The sequence below is a fragment of the Dendrobates tinctorius genome, unplaced genomic scaffold (assembly GCF_039654945.1).
Source record: "Dendrobates tinctorius isolate UK_male_01 unplaced genomic scaffold, ASM3965494v1 ptg000093l, whole genome shotgun sequence".
Lineage (NCBI taxonomy): Eukaryota > Metazoa > Chordata > Amphibia > Anura > Dendrobatidae > Dendrobates > Dendrobates tinctorius.
The window spans coordinates 27,906,545-27,919,775 of NW_027361761.1; the positions used below are offsets into that span (position 1 = coordinate 27,906,545).

Below are 13,231 nucleotides of genomic sequence, written 5' to 3' on the forward strand. Positions count from 1 at the left end.
TGGTTCCCATGGCTCTCAGTGATGAAGCTGCTCCTCACACTTGGTTACTGAGATCTTCCTGCTCCTGAGGATTCTCACATTAATCAACTTCACATATAACTTATGTATTCTGATCCAGTCGGTGGCTGGGGCCTTGGTCACCGGGTATCTTCTCCTGACTACTTGAGTTCCTGCAGGACCCTGTGCGCTGGACCCCGGCTGTGGGGTTGTCTGGAGCTGCACCCAGGGCTTCACCTGGAATCTATATAATTTTTTTTTTTTTTTTCTCAGTGTGAACACATGACTGTCATTCCGCTGGTACCAAATGCCTCGAGGGAGAAATATTATCTTTTGGGTCATCAGGACATGAAAGAACATGTACTTATTTTTTTCTTTTTCCCCTGGTGGCTCAGTGGTCAGGTTACTTCATCTGGATTGTAGGCTTCTGATCCTGGAGTTGGTAAAAATGGCAAAACACAAATGTAGTGTTTGCGTTGCTGTGCGTGTCTTGAAGAATCTAATTTTTCAGGTGCGTTAGAGCGCGTACCCAGAATAATCAATATTCTCGGCCATCACCTTCTCTGGTCTCTGTAACCAGTGGCTGGGGCCCACCAACAATTTCCTCAGGTGGCCTCATAGTCTGGACTGTACTGGATATAATGTGAATGTCATTGGGCTTATGCTGACTCATCTGAGCAGTATAGTGTACGGGAAGAGACCCTGATTCCAGCGTTGTCACTTGCTTTAGACTATAGGGGTTGTGATAGCTTACTCTACTGTAGATGCAGCAGAGCTACCTCTGCCCACACCAGACTTCTCTAGTATAGGAGGCACATAGTCAGCTAGTAATGTCTTTGATGAAGGAGACCCTAAAAAGGAAATCTGTGTTGCCTTATTAGGCTGTGTGCCTTTTCACTACGATAAGTGACACATCCCTGGAATCAGGGTCTCTTCCCCTGCCTCATGCTGCCCTCAAACTGCATAGCAAAATCCTGTTGTCAGACTCCTTTAACACTGCCATTGCTGGTATCATTAGTAACACTGATTCTGGAGGAAACATTAATACAAGGCGCTCCCATGCTCTGCTCCATGCCCTGTGCCGACTTGGTGCTGCTCCTCCACTCAATTATATATATATAAGACGCCCAGTGACTGATGTGGCAGTGCTGATTCTGGAGGGTCGCCCTTCAGGTACACATGATGGTCTCCATTCCTCACCAGTAATGTGGCTCTTCAGCCTAGGCTTCATTAAAATAAATGGAAAGTTAGTGTAATGATGTACAGTATGTGACCCTTCATGGTGCACTAAGGACTGCACATGTGGGGGTCCTGCATCAGCACAGGGGCTCTCCATGGGATTTGGTGGCTTAATCTGAGCCTTAAGGTTCATTCACTTGTAAGTTTTCTCATACAAATGCTTCATGACGCATGCACCTAAATTAGTGCCTGCTGTTCAAGGATGCGTGGGTTTTTTTTTTTTTCTCCTCTTTGGTGGGCCCAATGTTCTCCTGTCTGTTGCGTGGTTGTGGGACACTTGCTTGTGTAATGCTGGGATGACACACCAGGAGAAATGGTGGCGGCTGGGGATTGAGTACCGAGGGCCAGCTGCCGCCATCAGGTTGTGGAAAGCTTCTCTTCACAAGTCTAAAAGGCAACACTTAGGCTGGTTTCTCACTTGGGTTTTTTTGTGCTGCTTTTTAGCGCAAAAAACGCATGCGTTTTTTCCCTTATACTTTAACATGGGTATGTGTTTGTATGCATTTTTTTGCATTGTGTGCTCAGGCGCACAAAATGCATCCTGTTGCACTTCTTGTGCGTCCGACTTGCCTCAAACGCATGCGTTTTTTACAGCAAAACACCAATTAAAGCCTATGGGTGCACACGTATGCGCAAAAAAACGCATGGATTTTTAAAAAATGCACCAAAACCCACACAAATGCATGATGCATTTTTTCATGCATTTGTGTGTGCAAAAAAACGCAAGTGTGAAAGTAGCCTTAGAACACAAGATGAGAAATATATGAATTAAGTACTGTGGGGTGTTGGCTGCATATTTGCACTTGGGTTCCAAGGACTGGGGTATGGAAAACTCAACACTAGGGTAAGGACATGGATGTGCTTCATGGTAGTAATTGAGTGTGGGCAACGACACGTGCAGGGCAAGAGGTGGTATCTTTGCTTGCGCTGTGGACAGGGAATTGGCTTGAACGCACAACAGTGGAAGTGGTGGTGTCACCCACAGACACTGTTCCTGGGGTTCAGCCCACAAAGTCAGGTGCTCTGCTGCCATGTACCTGATCATGCTTGTGGTGGTCAGGCTGGTAGTTTAGCTACCCCTGCTAATGCTGGCATGACAGATGGTGCAAATGGCCTGTTTGGGGTTATCAGCAGAGTCCTTAAAGACTTGGTAAGACATAACAGTTGAACTTCAACTTCTGTCATGTTGGTGTTATGGGGAACAGTTGCCCACCTTCTTTCTGCAGCCACCACACTGCTTCTTCCTACCTGTTGTGATGCTACACCTCCCTCCCCTTGTGTGCTGCTGTCCTCCTGCCAGCTTCGGTCAGTTACTATATCATCTACCACCTCGTCTTCCACACTCTGGTCCTCCTCCTGAATATCTGGCAACAGTCTCATCATCCACCTCTTGTGGCTCACTCCCACCATTGCTTTCGTGTGACCATGGCTGCTCAAATATTTTGGGTATCGCTACATGCCGTCTCCTCTTGCCCAGCTTCAAGTGGACCAGGCAAGAGGTTGGAATCTATAAATAGAAAAGTGAACAGCTCTTCGTAGTGTCCAAGTGTGGGATCAGTATTCTCTGGGCATCCGGCATGGTGGGGGGGATGGAGAATCGGGATGAGGCGTATACAGTCCAGGCTCACGGCTATTGAGACTTGACCATGTGGAAGACAAGAGGGGTGGTGCTGGTGGGAAAGTGACTGGAAGCATTATCTGTTATCCAACCAACAACCTTTAGACACTGCTCTTGGTTCAATAGTGGTGTTCTGCTGTGGTCCCCTAGTGATTGGTACAGGAAGGTTGGGCGAGAAGATGTGGGAGTTTGTTTAAAACAGGTGGCCTGTAGGTAACTACTTGCTGGGGAGAACCTGGTATCATCTTGTAGAAGACAATATAACACCATTTTACAGTAGCCCAGAAATGGCAATTTTCTGCACCCAGATGTGATCCCTGTGACAGCCAAACCCCTGTTTAAAAAGCTGGATTTTCATACTGTAATAAGGAAAGGATCTGGGCTGGCTGTGTTCTGTAATGCCAAAAAGGCAATGGAGCAAAAGTGTGCTCTGGCTTCCTTTTGAGAAAAAAATCAGGATTAAGATGGGTGGGGGAGGGGATGGATTCCTGGCCTCTGATACCTGGGGGCTATGTATATATGGTAAATATCTGTAATAAACAGCGGACGGTACTGGAATGGACCCTCCTGCTATATGCAATGAAGTCAGCCACAAACACTGCCTACCTAGCACTGATATCTATGCAGTATGAGTAGTCCTCAAAGGACTATTGGTTTCAATGTCTTTGAGTATGAAAGATGGTATACCCACAAACTAAAAAGCAAATCTGTCCTGATGTCTGCAGCATCTCTCCCTACATTGGTGATTCCAGAGCTGACTGTGATGAGCAGGGTGACTGTGTGGCCAGCCAATCACTGTAATGCCACAGCTGACATGGCTGTGGCATTAGTGTGTCAATCCCTGTATGTTGATTTGTATCAGTGGAGAGCGCCAAACATGCAGGGTGGGGACCCAAGCTCCTGCCAAGAAACCCCAGAAATGCTTGACAAGCATCTCTAGCAGTGAGATGCTAAGGCAAGCACTTCGGAGCATGCTGGCTCATCACTAGTACGAAGTACGTACAGAGATTAGATAAAAGTACATATAAAGGTATGGGTTTGGCTAGCTGTATTAGGTCAAGTTACCAGTCTCTGTAGCATGTGTATCCAGGGAAGCACTTAAATCCACAGCAAGTCTCTGGTCAGTCTCCATGTGACGTCACTTCCATGGCAGAACAGTAACACTGGCTAAATGTTAATAGCTAGATTTTAACCCCTAGCTCACCCATCCCATTTCTCCTGCTGTCCTTCTGTGCTGAACTGAAACCTCCTTCCCCTGACCTCCTAGCTGAAATCTTAAATGTCTAGGATGGGTGATAACTTCCAAGTGAGAGGTCCAAACGAGACCACTGATGGCTCAACTGGTTCATTAGGGCTTGACCTATATGGAGAATCCAAACGTTGTTCGTTAAGTGGTTCTAGAAAGCCAGTCACAATGGCTCAGTCTCTGGAAAAGCTAGATAACTATGAGGTGTGGTGACCTCCCAGGATTCTGGTGGCATATGACACAACCCTGAGATGTATGGTACGCTCATAATTCATCAGTGAGTGACTCTCTAGGGTTTCCAATGTTAGCTGGCAGCCCTGCACAAAGGAAAGTGGGTCTCAGCTCTTCAGCCTCACATTAATTAGCACAGGGCTTTAATTGTCTTGCCTTATGGCAGTTTTCCTGTTCTTTTGAGAACATGTTTCTTATGGGTGGCAACCACAGTTCAGCTCTGGATAATATATTGGGCCTGAAATTAACAAACAAAGATGTTGTGCGCGCCCCCCCCCCCAATCCCTCACAAACAACCATTGTGAGGCACCCAGTCAAAGTCTAACCAAAAGCTTTAGTGAATTTCCACTTGAGATCCAAAATTTTGTGTTCTTTTCTACAAGGATATGACAGGAAGACTTCAATCACAAAGCTTGGTCTTCAGTATCAAACTGAAGCTGTTAAATTTCCTCAACTCCCATTACCACTTAATCTTCCTGACCTGCCATAGTCTTCGACTTTAGACCTTACTGAGAAATTTAATGTAGTAAAATAACCAAATATCAAGCTAGGAGTTTGCTAAACATGCTTCAGGCTTCTCTCAAAATTCTACCAGCATAAAGTCTGGTCTTTTTCAGTTAATGTAAACTTGGTACACTTGTCAGATTCCTTTATTGTACAAGGAAACATCCAATCAAAGGCATAAAGAGATCATCAAACCCCAGATAAAATCACTAAAGATAATACAGTAACTCTTGGAAATTGTAAAGATGTATATGTGTTATTGGGTTACTTTAGTTTGACTGACTTAAATGGAGATATATATATATATATATATATATAGAGAGAGAAAATGACCAGCACTGCTGTATTCCAGGACAATCAGTATATTACCAGATCAGGACATACAGGTGCCTAGCCACAAATCACCAAAGCAAATGTCCAGAATCCTCATGAGAAAAACATGGCAAATGGCACTCTCCATCCTTAAATGTCCATTATTGGTTTTTACATAGTGCAGGTGGACTTTTAGCAGAAATTTGTGTGGAAAATGGCTGTCCGGCACTTAACCACTTATGTTCACCTGCACTATGTAAAATCCAGTAAAGGACATTTAAAGACGATGAGTGCCATTTGCCACGTTATTCTAATGATAGATGGGTATATAGTTGAAGAGAAGTCTAAGTTCATCCTCTATTTACCAGCTAAATCTCTATTGCTAGGTTTATAACCCAGAATTCCACTTGCTTTTTCTTTGAGAGAGGCTTGAAGACCAAGTCTAGCTTCAGGTCATTGTCTGCCAACACTCTATGCATAGTCACCAGAGCTGCCGCTCTGCATTGTGCATCTCCTTATTACATTTTATGGAATTCCATCCTGCAGGAATCAACTTTTGTGGTGCATATAGAAATGTAATGTGGTGATCAGGTAGTTGGGACTTGGGCTACGGCAGTAAATAAAACTGGAGCTACACGACCAACAATACAGTAAACGGTGCATTGTTATGGATCCCTTTTCCACCCAATACGTTGATGGATTACAGTAATCAGCTAATAGGCTCTCATGTATGGGGTGACTCTTTTCTATCCCTGACTGTATCCCCAGCCTTTATTGGTGAACAATGGATATATAGTAAAATATATGGAGATGACCTTTCCTACCTACTGGTGGTGATTCAAGGTGTCCACCCTTGCTGTCTCCTGTTAAATTTCCAATTAGTCCATCATGCCTATATATTGTGGATTAATGTATAGAAGGGAAATTGCCAGCTCTAAATCCAAGGTAGAAGCAGCTATGACCAACCTACTCTGCCTGTCGGCAAAAACACAATTAACTGTTGGGATTACAAGTGCATACTGATAAAGCACTTGTGATTGCAATGTCCAAAGAGAAAGGTAGCACTTGCTCTGAGTAAGTTTCCTTTAACAATGGAATATGGGGTTCAGCAGGAGGATGGTGGAGGACTTCCGATAACTACAGCTGTTTCGCACACACTGTTCTTGATTGGCTTTCATGCTTATTGGAAAGTGACTAAGTTTTTTAAATGCAAAGGAACACTCCGTGAGTCACTATTTTCCACCTGTTAACACATGGTAAACTGTGAACATAGGTAGTTGAATACATATGTTGCCGTTATGTACTGCTTTTCTAGAAGTCAAGTCAAACTGATTGTTAAAACCAGAACCAGCAGGCCTCTGTGTGCTCTTGTGCATAATCTCCACCTGGATTCCTTCTGCAAAAGCAGTCTATGGAGATCCCCCACCTTGTACCGGCAGCTGAACTTTGTGAGTTTAGAAAGGTTAACTCCTGGATTTATCGAGTGGGACTCCTGCATACGATCATTCGGTCTTCAGATCGATTATCACGGGCAAATGTTCTGGAAGTATTCCCAAAAGCAGACAGCAGGCATATTTTGCCAATATGTAGGTTAAAAAGACCTGGATCTTCACCAAATGGACATTTTGCCTCTAATTTAACTATAACCCAGTGTTGTGTATCAAGGAAATCGTATAGCCTTTGTTTTTTTTTTTTTTTGTTTTTTAATAAAGTTGTTTGTAGTCTCAGCCATTACTACCTCCTGTGGTAAAACATTAGTCTGACTGCTGTAAGTGTACAGAATCCTATCTTTAAGCTGCCAGATTCTCATTTCTTCCACCTGCAATGGGTGTCCCCTAGTCCTCAATACAGTCTTTGGAATGAAAGCCATCTGCCGGTGTTTTGTACTGGCCACACATAATTATACATATAAATGAGAACCCCCCCCCCGAAGCAATTTTTTTAAAAATTTTTTTACCTAAACAATCCCAACTTTTCCAACCTCTCCTCATGAGAGGCTTCCATCCCTTGTAGTAATCTAGTTGCCCATCTTTGAACTGTTCCTGTCTTCAAACTGTTCATAACTTCTGCATATCATTTTTTAAAATGTGGAGCCCAAAACTCAATCCTACATTCTAGATGTGGCCTCACCAGTGACATTGGAATTTCGGGATTTTTCTCTTTATTTATCCTAAAATCTTGTTTGCCTCTGCAATGCTGCCTGATATTGAGTGATGCTGCTCAGCTTAATTGTAACAAATACCCAAATCCTTCACCTGTTCGGTGCTCCTGAGTATACTCCCACTTAAGGTATATGCACCTATGGGATTACTCCATCCCAGGTGCATTACTTTACATTTATCTACATTAAATCTCGTTTGCCCGTCAGTTATCTTCAGATCATTTTGCAATATTATAATGTCAAGGTTAGACTTGTATCCTACGTAGTTTGGTGTCACCAACAAAGGCTGAAACTTAACTCTCAATCCAATCCACAAGGTCCTTAATGAAGGTCAAATCAGTCCAGTACAGAACTCTACAGTCACCACTGCTGACTATATAGCATTTAGAGAACACACAATTGGACTGTTTCTGGTCACATAGCCAATTTACCCATCTGCATATAGTTTCCCCCAGTCTCTGCTTCTGTAGCTTCACTAGAAAGCTGTGTAGAACATTATCCAATGTCTTCTCAAGGTCCTCAGCCGTGTTACCAACATCCAGATTTGCACTCGCCACCTCACAGAATCCCAACTTGTTCATTACACTACTAACGCTTTATGAATCCATGCAGGTTGTCAGTTATATAATCTACCATATACTTCAGCAGGTCATCTCTAATGACATCAAAAATCTTAGCACACTACTGATGTTGGGCTTACTGGACGGTAGCTGCCAGAATCCACCTTCTTTCCCTTCTTAATTATCAGTACCACATGAGCCATCAATCCTGTTGCACCAGCCCTGTTAGGAGTATCTAAGAATAAAAGACAACACATGGAATGTTCGGGCACACGTTTACTTATGTATTGCTTTCAGGTTGGGGTCCTGATAATACAGTAATAAGGCAACAAAGTGTAAAATGGTTAATACACCAATAAAATTAAACAATGGAGTGCAAATAAAAAATAAATTATATATTTCTATAATGGATTTATTTAAAATTAAAAAATACAGGCCTTATTGAGAGAGTGGGAATGTAACCAAAGCATGCTCACACAGTAGAAGCCTTTTACTCTTGGTTCATTAGTGGCATTCTTCATTCTTATTTTGATTCTGACATGTTGCTCCTGTATTCCAGCTTGTCTTTACTCTCTCTGATTTCCTAATATCTGAGCCCAGTAATTTCCTTGACTTGCATTCTCTGATTCTGTTCTTGGGTGTCTCTCCTGATGCTGACCTGGATTTCATTCATTATCCTTGCCTCAGGCTCGCTCTTTCGGCCAGCAGCTACTCCGTGGACGTAACCCAGGGTACCCCGTAGTAAGTCCAGATCCCTGTATAGGGGTTAAAGGGTGAAGGCCGGATTTATTCTGGGACCTGCTAGACGGAGTGGCTAGTGCAAAGCCTGTCCAAGGAAGCGGTTTTGAGCTGATGGCTTCTGACATAATGGAATGTAAAACTAGTCCATATGGCTCAAATGCAAGGACTCTCTACTGGGTCACAAATCTGTAGAAACTCATTCCATGTCAAAACCAAGGCAGCAGCTTCCCTGACCATTTTTAAAGCCAAAATTTAACTTTCCTGATCAGTTTAATGGTGACCATAACCCCTGTCAGCTCTCTAGAAACAGAATTGTTGGCAGTCTTGTGCTGGGATATGGACTCTAAAAGGAGAAGGAACAGGACATTACACTATCTCAACCATGGACTTTCTACTGAGCAATATATTATTTAGTACAGTTTTCTGCACATTCTGGAATTGGCATTGTCCAGCTGGAGATGTGGCTGCTAAAATGCTGAGTGAAGTGCAGGTACAGTAGTGTTCCAATCTGACTGGCCTACTCTACACGGACTGAGCCACTTGAAAGGGCAAAGTGACAAGAATTGGTTGTCTTCTACTATTGAATCATGTGACTGTTGCTATACAAGTGCCCATGTGGGTCTGTGAATACACTCCTAAGCACAAGCATGTCCTATGTGGAATTATTGCTCAGTTTTGCTTTACTTAGTCTGTGACATAAGGCCCTTGATTGTAATTATGCCATGAATTTTCTTGCTCAGTGAGTGTTCACAGCTCTAAATTGTGCTCTGATTCACCACATTCTGAGTGAAAGGTGACGCCTCAAAAGTAGTGTCACTAAGGCGGTGTCTGTCAGTAACTTACCATTTATCTGGGGGCTGTGATATTGGGCATGACATGGTTGCATTAATCATATTCCAACTGACTCCATGGCAATATCGTACACTGGAGTTTGCTGTTTAAGAACTAGTAGTATTGGGCTACAGCAGTACCCATTGACTTGGTTCTATGTTTTTATCTGGAACTACACACTAAATGATGGTCCTATTGTCCTGGTATCTAATTCCTAATTTCACAAGGGATAAGTGAATAGTTTAAATCCAGAACTGCAGGCCAAAACCTAATAAAGGAGTCTATAAAAGCTGATTAGACCTCCACCTAATCAGTAGCTAAGGCTTCTCTTTTGCCTGTAAAGATGTTGGACTAAGATATTGTGTTGATAACTGGGAAATTAAAAGGGTCGTTCCTGCATTTTATTTTAATTTTTTTTTTTTTTTTTTTTTTTTTTTTTTTTTTATCAGGATGCACATTGTAGACATCTAACTGAAAAACTAGGGCTGATTTATTCTACTAATCCCAATGCCTCAAACCATCCTGCTGACTTATTTCTACAACTCCCTGGAACCACCTCTCCAGAATGTCCACATGTTCATAGTCTTCCCAGTAGAGACAGGCCAGATAACCACTGTTAGTTGTGTGTGGGGGCTTTTTTAATGGAAATTCATCAAGCCTTGTTAATGCCCAAGTTATTTTTTTTTTTTTTTTTTTTTTTTTTTTTTTTTTTTTGTTGGACACTATGGCGGCAGCGACCCAGTGGATGGAGAACAGAACTGGCATCTTTGTGCTTCCCACTTGTACAGAAGACATAATCATACTTGTGGGCCAGGCTTTAGCATTGGCCATGTCCTGGTGCCATTTCTATTACCAGTGGATTAATTGTAAAGGGCACACCAAACTAACTGTTAAACAAGCTATACATGGACTACTTTTGTATCAAAGCATCATGTACAGTGGGGAAAAAAAGTATTTAGTCAGCAATAGTGCAAGTTCCACCACTTAAAAAGATGAGAGGCATCTGTAATTTACATCATAGGTAGACCTCAACTATGGGAGACAAACTGAGAAAAAATCCAGAAAATCAGTCTGTTTTTTTTTCATTTTATTTGCATATTATGGTGGAAAATAAGTATTTGGTCAGAAACAAGCAATCAAGATTTCTGGCTCTCACAGACCTGTAACTTCTTCTTTAAGAGTCTCCTCTTTCCTCCACTCATTACCTGTAGTAATGGCACCTGTTTAAACTTGTTATCAGTATAAAAAGACACCTGTGCACACCCTCAGTCTGACTCCAAACTCCACTATGGTGAAGACCAAAGAGCTGTCAAAGGACACCAGAAACAAAATTGTAGCCCTGCACCAGGCTGGGAAGACTGAATCTGCAATAGCCAACCAGCTTGGAGTGAAGAAATCAACTGTGGGAGCAATAATTAGAAAATGGAAGACATACAAGACCACTGATAATCTCCCTCGATCTGGTGCTCCACGCAAAATCCCACCCCGTGGGGTCAGAATGATCACAAGAACGGTGAGCAAAAATCCCAGAACCACGCGGGGGGACCTAGTGAATGAACTGCATAGAGCTGGGACCAATGTAACAAGGCCTACCATAAGTAACACACTACGCCACCATGGACTCAGATCCTGCAGTGCCAGACGTGTCCCACTGCTTAAGCCTGTACATGTCTGGGCCCGTCTGAAGTTTGCTAGAGAGCATTTGGATGATCCAGAGGAGTTTTGGGAGAATGTCCTATGGTCTGATGAAACCAAACGAACTGTTTGGTAGAAACACAACTTGTCGAGTTTGGAGGAAAAAGAATACTGAGTTGCATCCATCAAACACCATACCTACTGTAAAGCATGGTGGTGGAAACATCATGCTTTGGGGCTGTTTCTCTGCATAGGGGCCAGGACGACTGATCCAGGTACATGAAAGAATGAATGGGGCCATGTATCGTGAGATTTTGAGTGCAAACCTCCTTCCATCAGCAAGGGCATTGAAGATGAAACGTGGCTGGGTCTTTCAACATGACAATGATCAAAAGCACACCGCCAGGGCAACGAAGGAGTGGCTTCGTAAGAAGCATTTCAAGGTCCTGGAGTGGCCTAGCCAGTCTCCAGATCTCAACCCTATAGAAAACCTTTGGAGGGAGTTGAAAGTCCGTGTTGCCAAGCGAAAAGCCAAAAACATCACTGCTCTAGAGGATATCTGCATGGAGGAATGGGCCAACATACCAACAACAGTGTGTGGCAACCTTGTGAAGACTTACAGAAAACGGTTGACCTCTGTCATTGCCAACAAAGGATATATCACAAAGTATTGAGATGAAATTTTGTTTCTGACCAAATACTTATTTTCCACCATAATATGCAAATAAAATGAAAAAAAAACAGACAATGTGATTTTCTGGATTTTCTTTTCTCAGTTTGTCTCCCATAGTTGAGGTCTACCTATGATGTAAATTACAGACGCCTCTCATCTTTTTAAGTGGTGGAACTTGCACTATTGCTGACTGACTAAATACTTTTTTGCCCCACTGTATTTGGTCAATGTTGTCCCATGAAGACATAAAGAATACAATGTAATCCCTTTAGTGATATACTGGAACTAAGGGTGAAATGGTTAAATGCTGCATGACCAGCTCTACCCTCACCTACTGCATCCTCACCCATCCCTTGTAGATTGTGAGCCCTTGCAGGCAGGGTCCTCTCTCCTCCTATACCAGAAGTGACTTGTATCGTTTAAGATTATTGTACTTATGTATATATCCTCACATGGAAAGAACCATGGAATAAATGGAGCTATAATTAAAACATGAACCAAGTAAACTGGGCAGGAAGTCTTTATCTGTGCATTTTCTCTGCTGCTATTTATCCAAATGGTAATCAACTGAGCCACCCTGCATGTATTTACTCCATTCACTGCTAGCAAGCAGCCTGAATGATACAACTTCCCACCTCTGCTGCCTCTATTCTCTGCTGCTATATATCCAAATGGTACAACTCCATACTTCTGCTGCTTTACCATTTTGCTGCATATTTTAATGTGCTTGCTAAAGCTTTGGTATAATTAATTTGTTGCTCTGTATGTAATACTTACTGCTTTAGATCCGTGACTGGGGCCTTTCTAGATCTTAACAGGTGGAAGGTGCTATAGCATATTGACACATCTTGGTCTAGTGCCTTTGATCATCTAACCATCCCCTGGTGTGCTGGCCCCAGCTGCCAAATTATACCCAACCGGCTCCCACAATCCCTCTCTCCTGACCCTGTAGTGTGGCCTATATATGTAGTAGTTGCTAAGGGGAAGCACGCAGTGTGGGGTACAGCACGCAAGCATCCCATAAGCAAAGCATCACAGAAGCTAAGCATCCAGCAAAACGGCAGTTATACATGGCAGTTAGTCAGGGCAGGAGTCAGGTAACCCACACTTTGCCTTCCCCTTTAACCATGTGCTTTATTTTTATCCTCCTGTGTTCCCTTGCCATCCACATTCACCACCCTATCCCCCCTCCATCACGACTCGTACACATCAGCCCCTCTATACTTCCCTTTCCCATGTACAGTTCCCACGCACTCCTCACCTTCCTGAGAAACCTCAGCCCATCTTGCCCAAACACATCACAGAAAAAAACTGCTTACAATTCCAACAACTATTTGCTCTTTATCTTCCTACTCCTACTGATTTCAGGGGATATCTCCCTCAACCCCTACCCTACCTCATATCGAAACCATAATAATCTTATTAACATTACTTGCTCTCCCTCATCTCCATCTTTTAATTGTGCCCTCTGGAATCCAGTCTG

General features: G+C 43.0%; 1 protein-coding gene across 1 annotated transcript in view; it reads left to right on the forward strand.

The window, feature by feature from the left end:
* MRPL19 (mitochondrial ribosomal protein L19) overlaps positions 1 to 13,231 on the forward strand; it is a 161,742-nt gene that overhangs the window by 454 nt on the left and 148,057 nt on the right. The gene's annotated exons all lie outside the window — the stretch shown is intronic.